General features: G+C 45.3%; 1 protein-coding gene across 2 annotated transcripts in view; it reads right to left on the bottom strand.

Moving 5' to 3' along the window:
- The window catches only part of SPDL1 (spindle apparatus coiled-coil protein 1), a 53,248-nt gene extending 39,578 nt beyond the window's left edge, over positions 1-13,670 (bottom strand). The window contains exon 1 of one of the 2 annotated variants that reach the window (XM_050962675.1): positions 13,649-13,670. The gene's annotated coding sequence lies outside the window, so the exon portion shown is untranslated. Of the gene's footprint in view, positions 1-3,009; positions 3,280-13,648 lie in introns of those variants that run through there. The other variant, XM_050962674.1, reaches the window with a different exon arrangement.
- Positions 13,671-18,887: the final 5,217 nt, after the last annotated feature.

Below are 18,887 nucleotides of genomic sequence, written 5' to 3'. Positions count from 1 at the left end.
TTGTAACTAAAACATTTCAGCCAGGTTATTCAAGACTTTCAATTCTTTATATTTTTGCTTGAAGCCACTTAAAAACTACAGACTTGTCAGTGTTGAAGATTAAACTAACAATCTGAGACAAAAGCTTAATCCTAGATCCTAATTCTACCAACATTTATGCATGCAAGTAGTGCCACTGTTTCTATTGAAGTTATTTATGTGCATATGTGGTATCAGGTACTGCGTCTATTTTACTCTACTTGGTGCTGCTAAATACTGTATAAACATTGATGGTATGGTGGGGTGGTATGAACAGTTGGAGCAGAGTGAATGAGAACAAATTGGAATTATTTCTAAAAGAGTTCATGTATTTAGTCTACTTATCTACTGAGTCTGAGGCTTATTCTTAATTGCTTTTGAAAACATAGGCTAACCTGATAAGAGAAACATATGGCTAAATGGTTAACAGATTAAGTACAGCATCATCATTTGGAAGAGCATCACAGGTTGACATACCAAGAATTAACTACTAACAGTTGACTTACGCTTACAAATGAAAAGCCATTTGTTTTTATACATCTTGTACCATAAAAAACACAAGTATTCTGGCCGTCAGACCATTTTGTAATAAGACATTAAAACCCTCATTGAGACTTACAGCTGCTCCTCACCGCTACACACACACACACACACACACACACACACACACACACACACACACACACAAAACACACACCACCAGCCATATCAAAATTTGGCTCCCAAGCAAACCCCTCACTACTTTCCTGAACTATATACCAGCCACTGTTAGGCCCTCTCCACAAACACCTGGAAATATAGCAATTGCAAACTCTGATCATTGGGTTTATGTAGTCCAGTATCCTGTTCTTTAGAGTGCTCAGTACCAAAGCTTTGTATAGGCATTGTGAAAAATTTCAGCTGACTGTTATGGAATAACCTATCTGTATATAGCCCAAGTTTCTTCCTAACGCCTGTATCAGTGTCCTCAGACCATAAGCCAGTTTCTGCTGAGGTTTTTGTCCCTCTAAACTAGTGGCTCTCAACCTTTCTGGACTACTGTATCCCTTTAAGTGAGTTGATGGTACGCAAGACAAATCAGACTCCTGAAATACTACTTGCTTATAAAAAACAGACATAAAAACTACAAGTGTCACAGCATACCATTACTGAAAAATTGCTTACTTTCTCATTTGTACCATATAATTATAAAATAAATCAACAGAATAAAAATATTGTATTTACATTTCAGCATTAGTATGTAGAGCAGAATAAACAAGTCGTCTGTACGAAATTTTAGTTTGTACTGACTTCACTAGTGCTTTTTATGTAGCTTGTTGTAAAACTAGGCAAATATCTAGATGAGTTGCTGTACCCTCTACAACAGGGGTGGGCAAACTTTCTGGCCCAAGGGCCACACTGGGGTTGCAAAATTGTATGGAGAGCCAGGTAAGGAAGGCCATGCCTCCTCAAAAAGCCTGGCCCCCATCCCCATCCAACCCCTGTCACTTCTCACCCACCTCAGAACCCCCCACCCATCCAACCACCCCCCCTGCTCCTTGTTCCCAAACTGCCCCCTCCCAGGACTCCCACCCGTAACTGCCCCCCCATCCAACCCCCCTGCTCCCAGTCCCCTGACTGCTCTGACCCCTATCCACACCCCCGCCCCTTGACAGACCCCCCCAGGATCCCACTCCTATCCAACCTCCCCCCCCCCATTCCCCATCCCCTATCCAAAACCCTGCCCCCGACAGCCTCACCAGCCCCAGGACTCCTACGCTTATCCACCCCTCCCCCGGTCCTCCATCCTGTGACTGCCCCCCAGAACCTCCACCCCATCCAACCACCCTCTGCTCCCTGTCTCCTGACTGCCCCCCAGAACCCTCCACACCTTATCCAACCCCCTTTACTATGCCACTCAGGGCAGCATTTCTGGCAGCCACAGCACCTGGCCAGACCCAGACACGCTGCTGTGCTGCTCGTCAGGAGCATGTAACCCCGCCACCCAGAGCGCTGCCCGCACAGCGGTACAGCTGCGAGGTAGGAGGGACAGCAGGGAAGGGACTAGTCTCCCCGGCTGGGAGCTCAAGGGCCAGGCAGGACGGTCCTGTGGGCCGGATGTGGCCCGCGGGCCACAGTTTGCCCACCTCTGCCCTAGAAGACCTCTGCATACTCCACGGGTACACATGCCCCTGGCTGAGAACCACTGCTCTAAACAATTATTTTTAAAACACCCAATTTAACTGATGGCATTGCTGTTGATAAACGTCATTCCTTTTGCATTCTACCAAGATGCTGGTCTCAATCTGGTGGCAACAAGTTCTACAAGTTTTGTATTAAAAAATGTTTCCTTGTATTAGGTTGAAATTAGGTGCCTTTCCATTTTACTACATCCCTTTCTTCTTGCCTTTTTTTTCCCTTCATATAAGTACCTACTTAAGCCACAGATCCCCCTTTGAAATAAATACCATTTTAGAGCACAAAAATTGAGGTAGAGAAATTTGATTACCACAGTGAGTGTGGGCAGAATTAGGAAACAGAATCCAGGACTCCTTATCTTTTCCTTTATGATCAGCATATCATCTCAACATGTGTTTTGCCACCAAATCTGGCATTTATAACCTCTACATCTGGCCACAGACAAGGAGGACTCTAAAACGTAAGATTTTTAGATTATATTCCCCTGAAAGTTTAAACTGCAGATTCTTCACGGCTCATAAAAGAAGGCTACTAGGAATAACTAGGAATATAGGTGGTCTCCAGTGATAAGCAGCACTGATATTGTGCCAGTAACAGACCATATTTCATACTCATGCATAGGATCATTTTTCCCAATTCTTGTTCAATGTTAGTAACTCAACTATGACTAACAGCTTGTAGTGTGAATTTATAAAGAAAAAAAAAAAAGACAATACAAAGTCAATTTGAAGTTACCCTAGAAATACATTCTTACCCTGCTTTAATCAAAAAGTCTGTTTTCTAGAAATTTTTGAGAAAACATTTCCAACTCACCTTGACGAGTCCATTAAACTTTTCGGATTTTATCCTCAATGTACAACTTTTATTTAACTTATACGAACAAAGTTTTTGCCCATAGCTGAGGCTGGTTATATCAGACTATTCTCCACACTTCTTTCAGGTCTGTTGCTGCCTTTTGAAAATGCAGATCAGATTGACACCCCATGGAAATGCAAATCCCATTCAAATCCCATTTGAGGCAGCTGTCAGCTAGTACAGGGACAGGAAAACCACACAAGGCTGCCAAGGGACAGAGATTCTCTGTAACCAGCACAAGTCAATTAAAAAAAAAAGGAAGCTACATCCCGGGATCTGCTTTACTCCTGACACAAACAATCTGCAAATTTCAACCCGACTCCTATACATTTCCCCTTCCTTAACTCCCTCTCTCTGAGGCTCTTAAAGGATAACCAGCAAACAAAACCCAGTAGAGCCCAAAGAAAATTAAGAGGGAGGGAAGAGCAGATTCTAAAATATTTCAGGGCAACATCTTCATGAAAAGCTCAGTTGCAATAACATTCACTGCTGGGAAGAGGGAGAATTGTGACATTCTGCTGCTACTTGGCGGGTTAGAACAGCATAGGCAGTGACCTGCATGTTTATCACTTAAGCTGGCATCGATGGTTCCAGGAGCTTTTTACCCATGATCTGCTGACAAAATGTTACACATTAAGGTCGCTGTCTAAACTAAGTCATATTTAACCCATCAGGTTAACTAAACTACTCAAGGTCATGTTAAAATACTTTTATAGTTAGCTAATAGATACAAGCCAAAAGGTTCAGAGTAACAAAAGCAACCAGGTTCTTCTTAATTTCATTTAGCAGCTACTTGGCAGAGCTCTGATCAGCAGCTGCGTTGCAGGAGTTCTATCTGCAGTTTCTGGAAGGGAGCAGTGCATCTGTTTTCACAGCTACAAGGGCTGAACTCATATTTAGACCAAAAACTGACTCTATATGACATCACATTGTGCTCTCTCCCACCACCCCTTCACCTCTCCATGCTTCACTGGCTTTCTCGAGCTCTGTGGAAAGAAATCTGAAGCCCAAGCCCATTCACAGGCTCTTAGAAACTACACGAAGTTTGGCAAACTTACTTATCTGAAGTAACACTTCTTTGAAAACAATGAAAGATTACCCCAAGTTTCACCTCCCTTAAAAACTACTTGCTTACAAAATCAGACAAAAACACAAGGGTGTCACAGCATACTATTATTGAAAGAGTGCTTACTGTCTCATGAATTAATTTTTCTAATTGGAATAGAAATATTGTACTTACATTTCAGCATATAGCAGTATACAAAGCAGTATAAACAAGTCACTGTCTGTATGACATTTTAGTTTGTACTGACTTTGCTAATGCTTTTTATGTAGCCTGTTGTAAAACTAGGCAAATATCTACATGAGTTCTCAAACAGGGCCCGGGGCCCCCCCAGGGGGCTACGAGCAGGATTTTAAGCAAGGCTGGCATTAGACTCACTGGGGCCCAGAAAGCCGAAGCCTTGCAGGGCTGAAGCCTAGGGCCCCTGAGCCCCTCCACCTGGAGCTGAAGCCAAAGCCTGAGCCACTTAGCTCTGTGGGGCCCCAGGCAATTGCCCTGCTTGCTACCCCCTTAACGACAGCCCTGGCTTTTATAGGCACAGGTGGGCAAAGGACTTTTTATAGCATTTTGGAGAGGCCTCAAAGAAAAAGGTTGAGAACTCCTGCCCTGGAAGACCTCTCCATACCCCCCATGGGTACGCATATCCCTGGTTGAGAACCACTGCAGAAGTTACTCAACACTTAACCTCTCTCAAAGCAAGCGTCAGCCACATGGAGAAACACCTGCACCGGTCTACATTTGCACTGTGGGAGGAAAGAGGGGCTGGGGGAGTGGAGAGCGCGCAAGGCTAAGGAAGGGGATATTCTACACAGAGCTGGTAGCACCACCTATTACTATATTTGCTTAACACTCCCCACAATAAGATCCTGTTTTCAATTGCTTATAACTTTACAAACTTTAACTCTTCAGGCTGAACTTTTCCACTTTATGTATCTACCTCAGGCTGTTCCCCCTCCCCCTTTTCTATTGAACGCTTTAATCAAATTAATTCAAGCATTTCTGAGAACAAGGCTAATGAAAACAACTTTTTACATGTTAAAAAAATTTCTTTGGATCTTTTCTTTGGAAAACTCTCACCCCATGGTTTGGAATAGGGAATTGAACTTATGAAGGGGGTGACCCATGTGTTAGGGATGCACCTTTTCCACTGCCATGAAAATCCAATACACTCCATCACCTCACAATCTTCCTGAAAGTTTCTCTCGAGTAATGCTTCATTACAATTATGAATCTCAGAAACTCGTTGGTGTCTTTCTTGATTATCCAATTCCTTTTCGAAGAAGTCATCTTCTGAAGAATTGGTGCTTGAATTATCTCCATTTCCCTGTGATAGCTGAAGATGTCTCAGGGATGGACCTCGAACAAGTTCAGAGTGGAGACAGAAGTTTGAGAACAGACTCTTGTTTCTGAAGGATGTGAACTTTCCAAAACCGCAAATTCAATTGTTGATGACTCCTTTTGTTGTGTTTCATTTTCTTCAACCTCTTTCACCGAGTTCAAATGTAGCAATAGATTTTGTTTTTGAGTCGTCGCGCAATATCAAGAAGCCCTTCCTTTGCCTTTGGTATTTCCCTTGAGGTAAGAAGAATCCGATACCGTGGGTCAACAAACTCCAGCAAGGAAATGAATATGTTAAAAAGCTTCTCTTCATGTTTCTGCATGGAGGATAGAATTCCTTCTGCAATTTGTACGTTTTCTTGCAAGAATTTTGACAGTTTTCGCCATTCCTTCATTAAAACATCGACAACGTGAAGATTCATTGTTGTTTGGTTTGGGTTTGCCAAGGGGTCTCACAAGTTCTCCACTTCATCCCATTCAGCTTTTGTTAACTTGAGTTCTCTTGTTCCAGCAGCAGCCACTTGTTCACAGTAAGACTGTGAAACGAGAAGCCGATCAATCATCGCAAATGTTGAACCCCAGCAAGTCACAGTATCCAATGATTGATTTACCCCATGCAGATCAAGCAAACACTTTAAATACTTGGGGCTCGTACTTTGACAACGACGACGAATTTTTGCCAGAAATTACTCAGCAAGTTCTTTGTTCAGTCCATCCCAGATTCACACTCTTCAGTTGGCAATGCCACACCTCATCAATTGGACTTTTGACTCATCCTCATGAAGCTATGTTGGAAGTATGAGGCTAGGTCATTAACCCATTGCACAGAAGCATCCACGTTGAGTTCGATTTCATCCATTCCTTTAGTTTCTTCAACAGGCAAAACAGCTTCAGTTCTGAGAACAGAGACGTGGACAGGAGGTAGAAATGGTTTAATTGTCCTGGCTGAAATTTTTGACAGCACACATCATAAATAAAAAATTAATTAATTAATGGAGATATCCTATCTCCTAGAACTGGAAGGGACCTCGAAAGGTCATTGAGTCCAGCCCCCTGCCTTCACTAGCAGGATCAAGTATTGATTTTGTCCCAGATCCTTAAGTAGCCTCCTCAAGGATTGAACTCACAACCCTGGGTTTAGCAGGCCAATGCTCAAATCACTGAGCTATCCCTCCCCCGCACGTCATGTTTGCTGCATTATCAATGCAGATACTCAGCACTTGCATTTCACAGATCCCAAATTTTTCTAAAATAGCTTTTACTTGACTTTTCACATACAAAGAATTTGATGTCCTTCAGTGTCAATTATGTCCAAGGTTTTTACCACAGCTTTATCTTTTCCTTCTTCATAGTACTGAGCATTGATTTCAAGGAAATTTCTGTTCCATGGGTTGCCACATCCATTTTCAGGTAGCACAATTTTTGCTCCAAAGCTGTCTTGAGCTCTTTACAACCAGGCTCAGCTGTGCTGACAACTAAATGACAAACTGCATCATGCCCTGTCAAAACGCCAAGCTGCCGACCCATTTCACCTACAATTTTTTGGAATCTTTTCTTCTTTAGCCTGAAGGTAGTGAGCAGTGCTGAACTCAAGCAAACCATTTCCATCAGCCCTTCACAGAAAGTATTGGCATCCATGGTGACTGTAACCTTGGAGGACTTCAAATATGAATCAAGTTTTGTTTGCTCAATTTTGGGTTTCTTTTCAGATGAAGACCTTTTCTCCAGGAGTTTTCAAAGAGCCAGATAAATGTTGTTTAGCCGCATCATCTTTCTGTTTTGCCTCATCTTCCTGGTCCTTTTTTCTAACCAGAACTGCATAATTTTCAGGATGGTTATGTTTTACATGCCATCAAAGGCTGAAACTTTTCATGGCACTTGCTTCATTTGTCCTGAAGCTACATGGTTTGAGCTCGCCATTCACTTCCTTTATCACCTTGCTCGTTGACGATTTCTTCTTTGCTTTTCAAATTCAAAAGTAAAGACGTCATTGAGATTCTTTCCCGTAAATCAGCTATCAATCATGGGGGGGTAGAGTTGATTTTTTTGTTGAAGCCATGGCCAAATCTTCTTGTGCTGCTACCACACCCAAATGTTTCTTATGATCTTCGAAAAGGAATGAACAAAAGCATTACATTTTTTTTTATACCATACCTGCTTGTGATATCTTAACCACTTAAGGTACTTCAAATTTATTTTGGATTTTCCGGACAAAAATGATTTTCTTTTTACACAAAATTATTATGAAAGTATATTTTAATATGTTAACATGTTTCTGGCAGTTTTAATGAAGTATTAATATACATAATTAATATACATTTTTATTTATAAATTGCAAGTTAGTTTTTTTTATGAAATTTTGCAGTAAAAATATTAGAAATATTTTCCAAGTTTTTAATTAATATCTCAAAAACGCTTTAATATAGATAAATCAATGACATTTGGTATGTGCCATAGCGTTAGTATGTGCTATCGCTGTTCTACAACATTAGTTGTTGGGAAGTAATGAGGCTATACATTACAAGGTTGAAAATAAATTTTAATGGGAAAGCGGATTCAAATTGCAAGCACAGTCCGTTTAGTAAAGAGAGCAAATTTTTGGAAACATGTTTTTGCTTCATCAGCCTGAATAGATTATACAAGATAGAACCTGTTATTTAAATCCGCTTTCCCATTAAAGTTTATTTCCAACGTTCTCTCATACAACAGCCTTCAAATAATATTATTTATACTACAGGCATCATGAACTGGGGGGACTGGGCCAATTTTATTTAATATTTTTAAATCTTCAACTATTTAACAGATACGACCCTGGAATATGATGCGAAAACATGCATTAAAACGGTACTCAATTTATTTTTATAATTAACCGTTTCTGAAAAAAACTGTTTAAAAATTGTAATCTGCTTAGATGCTTAGAATAATACAATTTTACTTATTACTTATTTTTCAACTTTCAAACCATACATTTTAAATAAATAACCACCAAAAATTATAAACTTATTATGGAACATAACATTACCACTCGTAGCCAGGGCAGTCGACGACAAGCCTTTCTTGAAATACGAAATAAAAATGATCAACTGCCAGTTCAGGATACCTAAGGTTTAAATAATTTTGGATAATCTAATATGGTAGCACATACTAACGCTAAGACACAGACATAATTTCATTACTTTACATTAATATCTCAAAAACACTTCAATCAGAAATTAACTTTTCATCACCTCCTTGAAGGGACTGTAGCTCCCTTAGGAAGAATTTTAGGACATGTGTTCACAGAAATGTTTTTTTCTTAAAATGACCTTAGGATTCACCCCCAAAGTTGCGTTGGACATTTTTCAATCACTCTGGATATATCACAAAAATCACTCTTAATTTATGCAAAAAATGTTTACTGTATATTTATATGCCTGCTGCACACTACTTTTTCAGTAAATTTAAAATGACAAACAATGCTACCAAAAGACCGTTGAACAGATGACATAAAATAAGTCCGCCAGAGTGACACAGGAACATGTGCAGATGAACAAATGTACTGGTAACAGAAGTCCGTGTGAGAAATGAGCTTAAGTGGTTAATATCTCGTGATATGTGTCATAACTATAAAAGGAAGGGTAAGAACCCTCTAGTATACAATACTATAAAATCCCTCCTGGCCAGAGGCACCAAAGTCCTTTTACCTGTAAAGGGTTAAGAAGCCCAAGCTGACAGCTGACCCAAAGGACCAATAAGGGGACAAGATACTTTCAAATCTTGGGGGGAGTGGGTTGTTTGTGCTTTTTTGTTTTGGTGGTGCTTGGTTGGACTAAGAGGGACCGGACATCAATCCACATTCTTCAAATCTTTCTGAACAAGTTTCTCATATTTCAAACTTGTAAGTAGCAGCCAGGCAAGGCCTATTAGGTTATCTTTGTTTTCTCAACTTGTCAATGTTTCCTTTGCTAGAGGGAGGTTTATCCCTGTTTTGTTGTAACTTTGAAACTAAGGCTAGAGGGGGTTCCTCTGGGCTCTTTGAATCCAATTACCCTGTAAAGTTATTTTCCACCCTGATCTTACAGAAATGATTTTTACATTTTTTTTTTTAATAAAATCCTTCTTTTAAGAACCTGCCTGTTTTTCCACTGTCCAAAGACCCGGGGGTTGGGTCTTTGATCATTTTGTAACAAGTTGGTTAGGATATTATTCTCAAGCCTCTCCAGGAAAGGGGGTGTAAGAGCTTGGGGGGATATTTTGGGGGAAGAGAACTCCAAGCGGTCCTTTCCCTGTTTCTTGTTAAAATCACTTGGTGGTGGCAGCGTACCAGATTTTAACCTAAGCTGGTAGAAATAAGCTTAGAGGGCTTTCATGCGGGTCCTCACATCTGTACCCTAGAGTTCAGAGTGGGGAAGGAACCCTGACAATATCAATAAACAAACATTTTTTTCCCCAATATACCTGTTTGTGATACAAGACACAATATTTAAGATATCACACTCTTCCATAATCACAACACTCAGCGTGTTTCATTGATCAACCCTCACAAAAGTAGTATCAACACATACTGATCTAACTAATGTACGCGAGTATGTACTCGCCTAACCTTAGCACAGGGATGGGAGCAGTCTACAGTGTTGCCAGATGTCTGATAATTATCTGATTCTTTAATAAAACATATCTCCAAAACACTTTGTAATTTTCTATCTGTAGATTAAGTCTTGATTTTGGGCGAAGTGAGAATAACTGACATATTACGTAAAGTGGTAAAGTAGATGTTAACATCAATTGCTATACAATCTGAAACTTTTTGGCACCTTTAGGACTTTCTTGCTAAATATCATTCATTTTGGATTGAAAATGGAAAAAAAAACTGGAGCAGTCTAGATTTTTCTGTGCTCCAGCTCCGGGCAAAAACGTGCAGCTCCACTGCTCTGCACTCCAGCTCCGGGCTCTGCTCCAAAGCCCTGGTTGCTAGGCAATCACTTAAACCAAACTTTTCACAGATGGTCACTAATTGTATGTTCATTTTCTGGGTACCCAACTTAAGATCCAAAGGTCTGACTTCAGTAGCACTGAGCAGTCATAGTAATAATTGCAAATATGCAGTAAATAAGGTCACCCATCAAACAACCAAGATAATTCATTCAGGGAACACTTCTCATCCCATGCACTGAATAAGACCAGGGTCTCTCTTATAAAATTTATGTGGGCACCTAAAACTGTGTAATAATAAATATGCACATGGGGGCTGAATTAGAGTTGCAATTGACACATGAATCCTGTCATTCCCTGACTTCTGAGGGCTCGACTTTGCAACCTGAATGTTTTTCTAGGATAGTCATTGGTTACACTGGCTGTTGTCAGTGGTGGCAGATGACAGAACAAGAAGCAATGATCTCAAGTTGCAGTGGAGGTGGTCTAGGTTCGATATTAAGAAACACTATTTCACTAGGAAGGTGGTGATGCACTGGAATGGGTCACGTAGGAAGGTGGTGGACATTGGCGGTGAGTTAAATGGGCCCGTGGTGCCCATGCTCCACCAATATTCATGAAAGTGGGCCCAGCTTCACCATGCTTTGGGGGGTGGGGGAGCCCATGCTGTGGGGTGTTCTCACCTCAGGAGCAGCTGCCCCCAGCCCCAGAGTCCATACATGCTGTGGAGAGGCCCCAGCGCTGACCCGGCTCTCAGCCCATTGGCCAAGAATCCTGACCAATGGAAGCTGCAAGGAGCGGTGCCAGAGCTGCCTGGCCACGCCTCCACAGCAGGGAAGGAGAGAGAGCTGCAGGCAGACACTCTCCCTCCCAAGGTGTCTGCCACTCTCGGACACACACAGACACAGTCGGGGAGGTGTGGGGACAGAAAGATGGAGACGGAGGCAGGGGAAAGGAGCAGCGATGGGCACCCCAGGGCTGGCATAAAATACACAGTACAGAGGGGGCTTCTGAGGGGGCTATAGCAACACACCCCAACCCCCACGCCGCAGAGCAGACCCGGGCTGCAGCTGGCTCCATCCATCACTTCCCCCCACCCCACAGAGACTCACACAACCCTCTGCCCCCCAAGAGACCCCCAACGGCCCCTGTCCCCATCACCCCTCTCCAGAGAGCCCCCCCTTTGTGTCAGACAGCCCCCCCCTCCCCAGCCCATTGGCCAGGAGGCTCCCAGTCTATTGGCCAGCATGGCCAATGGGAGCTGCACCTGAGGCAGGGCACTTGCTTGCAGATGCAGACCTGCCTGGCTGTGCCTCCACAGTATGGGGAGGGGAAGCCACAGGCACACCAATTCTCTGGATATTTAATTTCACTGAGGCAAGTAATTCAATCTACTCTTCCTTTCCAGACAGTTTGTGGCTTTTCCTGTAAGAAAACTTACCATTTCTTTGCAAAGAAGTCCATTTATAGTTTTTTCACTTGAGAAGTATATTTTCTGGTTGTTCATAAGCTCATTTATTTTGTTAACTTGGTTTCATAGGCAATTTTAAAAGTCACTTGAGTTGTACCTGGTTTTTTCCATTGGTCCAAAAACACATGGAAGATGTGCAGATTTTTATTTCTGTGGGCCAAACTACCCTGAGTAGAAAAGTAAATGTCGGAGCTAGAAAAGCTCTGCAAGGGTAAGGGTCTCTTCAGGAAATTGTCCTCAAGTTATTCATTCTTCTGGGCATTCCACTCTATTGTTTCCTCCTACAGTGATCGGTGTTTCCACCCACTGGGGAGAGGCAGAAGACTGGGTCAACCCTGCAGTGACTCTACCTCTACTCTTGCTCTCTGTCTGCTCCCTCGACCAGCCCCTTTGGTCTCCCTAGGATTGCCCCTACCATTACTCCCTCTGGAGCTTCTCATGAAGTAAAGTCTGTCATGACAGGTTCTTATCTCTGTAATGTATCTACTTTTGATGTATTTATTAAGTGTTAATTAAAGCACTATGGGAGTCCCCTTCAGCCCTCTGTATAAACTGATCCTCTTCTTTCCATATGTTTTGCCCATAGGGTTTTCTGTAGCCCTTGGGCAGCCAGCAATAAACTCTGTGCTTTTGCAATGAAGTGAGGAAAGGGGACCATGCATTCCCTCTTTATGTGATTTGCAAGAAATATTATCATTACTCAAGTTATCAAATGTGTTTAAATGATATAAGTACCTTGTAAATATCCCGAAGCAAGCTCATTTTCATTTCTCATTAATCGCATATACAGTATACACTTTCCATTAATTACATGCGTTGAATTTATTTATTATTGTTATTAGCTAGGTTACTGAGGTTTTTTTGAGCATGGCAAAGCATGTGCTATTTTATGGGTTGAATGACAATACCTCTCACCCTCAATGTCCGTCACTGTCAAGTGTTGGTCGCACAACATGGTGGTGCCTACCCTTGCCTTATGCTTCAGGGGGGTCACAGGGTCCAGGGCAGCCTGGGGAGTTAACGGGGGCCTGGCGCTGGCATCCGTGAGTGACCTGGCCCCAGCCCACTCTGCTCCACCTCATCAGCTCCCAGCACTGCTCAGGGGCAGGGACTTTGGGGAAGAGGTGGAGTGGGAGTGACGTGGGAAGAGGTGGGATGGAGTAGGGTTGCTTGCTGCTGTCGGCGCCAGGCACCCCGTTAATCCCCGAGGCCACCCTGGACCCCATATCCCTCTGAAGCACTGGGGCCCCCAACCAGGGCCCAGGGCAGTTGCCCCAGTCTGTCCTATGGGACAGATTCACTTGGGCACCACCAAAAATTATACAAACCTGCTGCCCATGGTGGTAGAATCTCCATCCATAGAGGTTTTTAAGGCTAGACTTGACAAAGCCCTGGCTGGGATGATTTAGATGGGAACTGATCCGGCTTTGAGCAGGGGGTTGGACTAGATACCTCCTGAGGTTCCTTCCAGCCCTGGGAGTCTGCGATTCTACACACACAAAACTCAGAGTCTAGCAGGTTCAGCCACTGCCACATCAGCCTGTGCCGAGGGAAGCGTGGAGAACGACAGAAGGACAGTCAGCTCCGACCCCCACCCGGGGAAGGGCGGCTCCGTGTGCCCAGCTCCGGCCTCTCTGGGGAAGGGGACAACCCAAACCCGCCCCAGCCCGGGGAAGCTAACGGAGGTCGCCGACACCAGCCCTCGGGGAAGAGCAGCAGCGCGTTGGTGGCAGTGACGGTACCGGGCAGCCCCCTGGGACCCTCCCGCCAGCATCTGCCACTGCCGGCTCCCTCCCCCGGACTCTCCCGCTTACCTGGCCCGGCCCGCGACGGGGGTTCCGGTTCCGGCTCCGGCTCCGGCTCCGCTCTCCGAGTTCAAATTCGGCTCCAGTTCCAGGCTTACCCCACAAAACTCGCGATAACTAACCCCACCCCTCCCATAGTCCTCTTAGCGCATCAACGCGCATGCGTCCACCAACACCCCCCTTCCTCCCCAGGCGTGCGCTCTCCACTATGTATGTGAGTGTAGGCAGGCGTAGAAAATAGCGGTCGGCCGGCGTTTTCCCACTGCGCATGTGCAACGCACATAATTGACGCGAGCCAGCCAGCCACCGCGCAGCCAGCATTAACCGATGCGGCTGTCTCAGGTGGAGCAGGTTGGGGGAGCGCGGTGCACTGACCGCTTACTGTGCGTATAATCTCCAGCGCCTGCTTGCAGCCCAGAGGAGAGCAGTGTGCAGAGTGCACAACAGCACCCCCACCTCCCTGAAACTGCGGCCAGGTGGCTGCCATGAAATATGTATTTTGTCCCTTTTATTCCCTCTTCTGCGCTCTTGTACTGCTTAAACTCAGATGCGATGTTGAACCCAGGAAATGGTTCAGATTAGACAGGTGTGGATCGCTGCGTGCACCAAAGTGCCACGCTATAATTCCCCCTGCACGGACACCGCAGTCCTGAAGTTCTTACTTCATATTATAGAAGAAGTCAGTGTGAATGTCAACTAGGAACTCTTGTTCATGCTTGCAGCATCCATTCACCAGGAGACTTACCGCATCACACTGCAGTCTGTAGCCCCATGGTCCAAACTGCACGACTATGTAAACTTGCTAAAGGTTTAGTTTTGAAACTGATACGAGTCGTGGGTCAAGTTTCATTGAAACTTACCAGGAAGTAGGCTAAGTGTTTAAGTAGCTGTTGCCATGTGGCCCCATCACAGCTACCCTGGTGGTCTCATGGCAGCCCTGCCTGCAGTCCCTCACCTCAATTTCCCTTCTTAGATCCCCAAACAAACTCAATACGTTTTTTTCCAGTCAATCACAACAGCCCTGCGTAGGGTCTCACTTATTGAGTTCTAAACAAAACACAAGTCTTCCCTACACCTACATACTGGTCAGAGTCCCTCCTGTCATAACAGGCTACTCCCAGCCCTTCTTAGCTGGAGTATTTCCCCTGGCCTCAGGGTCTTCCCAACAGGGGTCTCTCATTCACTGCAGTCTCACTCCAACACCCTAAACTGCCCCCTTAATAGAACCACCTTCTGCTCTTTAAAGGAAATAGCCTGATTCCCCTGCAGTAGGGCTCATACATTTCTCCTAGGGAAATTCTGCACCACTGCGCATATGCAGAATTTATGTCCGCTGCAGATTTATTTGCTTCCCACCAGAAAAATGACTTTCTGGTGGAGAACCAAAGGAAAGTCACAAGTGCAGTCATGTGGCCCTCCCCACCAGTATGTTTCAGGTGCCCAGGGCAGCCAGCAGAGAGAGAAATCACTGTGGGGCAGGAAGTGGGACTGGGGAAGACCCAGCTGGTGGCTCCTATCCTGCACCAGGCTCAGCTGCTAGTCACAGGTGGACTGGGGAGGACAGGTCTTCCTCTTTTTTTGTCTCCTGGCTGCTGGAAGCTCTGCAAACTCCACACACACACACACTTCCTGCACATATCACTCCCCAGCTGCATGGGGAGGGATCCCTGTACAGAGAACTGCACCCACCATCTGCCTAACCCCAGTGCATCCAGACCCCCTCATGCCCAGATCCTCCTGCTGAGGCTCACTCCCCCACACTCAGAAGCCCTCTAATGAGCCCCACTTCCCCTGTACCACCCCACCAAGCCCCAACCAGCTTCACCCGGATCCCCACCCCACTGAGCCCCCCTCCCCCAGTATCTGGATCCCCTACTAAGTCCTCCACATCCAGATACCTGCTGAGCTCTGTCCCCCCATACCCAGACCCCCCCGCTGAGCCCCAACCACCTTCACCTGGACTCCCCTGCAGAGTTCCATTACCGTAACAACCAGAATCCTCCCCACGATAAGCCCCAATTTGTGTGTGTGTGTGTGTGTGCAGAATGCCCTCAGAAGTATCATACAGTTATCAGACTTGGCTTGCCCCCAGGCAGGGCCGTCCTTAGGCATAGGCAGAATAGGCAGCCGCGTAGGGCCTCACTCTGCCTGGGGGCACCACTCTGCAGGCAGCCCAGACAGTGTAGAAGCAGGGCTGCTGGGTCCTAGAGAGAGCCGAATGCAGCACAGTCTGAGGAATGGGATTGGCTGCTGGGGTCTCTGGGAAGGGGTGGGGGTAGCGGTTGGGAAAGGAGCTCACCTGTGAGTGTGACTCTTTTCCCCCGGCTGAGGTGAGGTGAGGCAGGCTCTGTGGCTCTGGAACCAGTATCCTTTGTTGTCTCCCATAACATCCATTCTTCTCCCCCCTGCCCCACGGAGCACCCCCTCCTTTCTCCCTCCTCCCCAGGAGCACCCCTCTCTCTCTCCTCCCTCCCCTCCGTCAGGGCTGGGTTGGGTGAGGTGCTGGGGAGGAGGGGAGGCTGGCTGCCTGCCTGCCTGCTGAGTAATGAAAGTGAAAGTAACTCACTTCCTCGGCAGGCAGCCAGAATTAGAATGTCACACAGGGCTTGGCTGGGGTTAGCCAGATGTGTGAAAAATCAGGATAGGGGATTGGGGTACAGTGATCAGATATCCCTATTTTATAGGGACAGTCCCAATTTTGGGGTCTTTTTCTTATATAGGCTCCTTTTGACCCCCCCACCCCCACCCCCACCCATCCCTGTCCTGATTTTACACTTTCTGTCTGGTCACTCTAGGTGGGGGTAATTGGTGCCTGTATAAGACAAAGCCCCAAATATCGGGACTGGCCCTATAAAATCAGGACATCTGGATCTGGCCACCCTAGCTGGGGAGCGCCTCTCCCCCGGGCTGGCAGCTGCCAGCGATCCATCTCATCCCGGGGGGAGCTGCACAGGGCAGGATGAGCTGCTGTGGCTCCATGGGTGCCCCGTCCCTGAGATCAAATGCTGTGCTAACTTCACCATGGTCTGTTGGGCTGGCGGCGGTGCCCATTGGCGTGTGATTGGACCTGAGGGTTTGCTGCTGCTGTTGCCACTCTGCACCCCAAGAGGTGGATTTTAAGGTCCTGCAGTTTTCCACCTATCTCCTCCTCTACTGCAGCTGTTGGACCAGCAGGCTGGGGGGTAAGCCAAGCATGAAAGCAGTACTGTGTTGCCATTTAGATTGTCATTTAAAACTTTGTTTGCCAAAAATTCTTGCTAACAATCCTGAATCCAATTTCAATATTTTTTTTAAAAAAAAATCAATATCTTAGCCAAAAACAGAAAATTAAGTTGTTGACAATTATTAGTGACAGGTTTGGTTTGAGGCAGGGAGTGGGTCAGTTTTCATCAGAGAAACAAAAAATGTTGACTGACTTTCCTATAGCCTGTTACTCCTGATAAGAGCCCTCCAACAACTGTAATATGCTCATCTCCTTACTAGTGTATAAAGCAGGGTTCGGCAACCTACGGCACACACACACGTGTCAAAGGTGGCAGGTGAGCTGATTTTTGATGGTATGCAGCAGCAGGCTGAGCAGCTCAGCCCATCACTGCTCTGGGGTTCCGGCTGCTGCCCTATTGCCAGCTGGAAGACCAGCCATCGGCCCCACTCAGCACCTGCTGCTGGCCTGGGGACCCCTAAGGAACCCCAGGCTGGCAGTGAGCTGAGCAGGCCAGTTTAACCACTCAACCTGCTGCCAGCCTGGGGTTCCAGTCACTCAGCCAGCAGCGGGCTGAGTGGGCTGGTGGTGGGCTGAGCAGGGCCGGTGGGGGGGTTGAGTGGCTCAGTCTACTGCCAGTCTGGGGTGCCAGCAGCACTCAGCCTACTGCTACTCCGGGGTTCCGGCTGCCGGCCCCTTGCCAGTCAGGAGCTCAGCCGCCAGCCCCACTCTGCCTCCTGCCAGCCTGGGTGAGCAGAATTCCAGGCTGGTAGCGGGCTGAGCGGGGGGGTTGGCGGCCGGGATCCTGGCTGGCAGGAGTTGGTGGTCAGAACCCCAGACCAGCAGCGGGCTGAGCAGGGCCTGGGATCCTTGTCTAGGGTTCCAGCCACCAGCCCGCTGCCGGTTTGGGGTTTCATTTACTCAGCTGGCAGTGGCCTGAGCAGGACCAGTGGCCAAGACCTCAGATAATAACAATAGTTTATTTATATAATATAGACATAGAGAGAAACCTTCTACAAACATTAAAACGTATTACTGGCACGAGAAACCTTAAATTACAGTGAACTTGGCACACCACTTCTGAAAGGTTGCCAACTCCTGGTATAGAGTGACCATATGTTGTACTAAGATTCACCTGCTTTTTTTTTTTCCCTGTGAGTCAGTATAACTTTTGCCAGCCCAGAAGTTGGGCAGCCAATGTTTTACGTTTTCACAATGTTTTCTCCAACTTTCATAAAGTAAATACATAGTTAATATGAGTTAAAAAGGCAAGGGACACTTCTTTGTGAAGAATCTGTACAGCAGATCATGCCCATAGACGATCCAGAAAAGAAATTTGAGGTTGAATTTTTTAAGGTTGTGATGGATAAAGCAGTATCTGCTGTTGATGAAAGGTTTAATACCTTGCAAGTACACCATGAACAGTTTGGATTTTTGTATGACAAAACTAAATTCAACGAAATGGGAAAACGAGCAACTAATGACAAAGTGCAAGAATCTAGAGAGCCTCCTGAAGCACGGTGATAGTTTTGATTTAAATGGACTTGAACTGTACGAAGAATTGAGTACACTGTCATCAATGTTGCCACATGCAAAATCGGTGATGGACATTGTACAGTTTATTCATACCCACAAACTTGTTGACATATATCCTAATGTGTACATTGCCACTCGTATTCTACTGACAATTCCTGTAACAGTAGCATCAGGAGAACGGAGTTTCTCAAAACTAAAGCTCATTAAAAACTATCTCCGCTCTACAATGAGTCAGGAACGCTTGACTGGTCTTGCTATTCTTGCGATCGAACAAGACACGACTTTGTCATACGATGACATTATTACTGATTTTGCAGCCAAAAAAGCCAGAAAGATTGCTTTTAATTAAAATCAAATCTTTGTTTCAATACCTCTTCATATAAATTTCCAATAAAATTTTGATAAATTAAAAAATATATTATTTGCATCATTCTGTCATATCAGAATTTTTTCTGTAGTGCTGCTTCTTTAATGCTAGTCCATCAGCTTTACAGTGTGCTTAATTAAGTT

This window comes from Gopherus flavomarginatus, chromosome 7 (genome assembly GCF_025201925.1).
Source record: "Gopherus flavomarginatus isolate rGopFla2 chromosome 7, rGopFla2.mat.asm, whole genome shotgun sequence".
Lineage (NCBI taxonomy): Eukaryota > Metazoa > Chordata > Testudines > Testudinidae > Gopherus > Gopherus flavomarginatus.
Note: the sequence above shows the minus strand (reverse complement) of the source record. Positions and strands in the feature narration are given on the sequence as shown.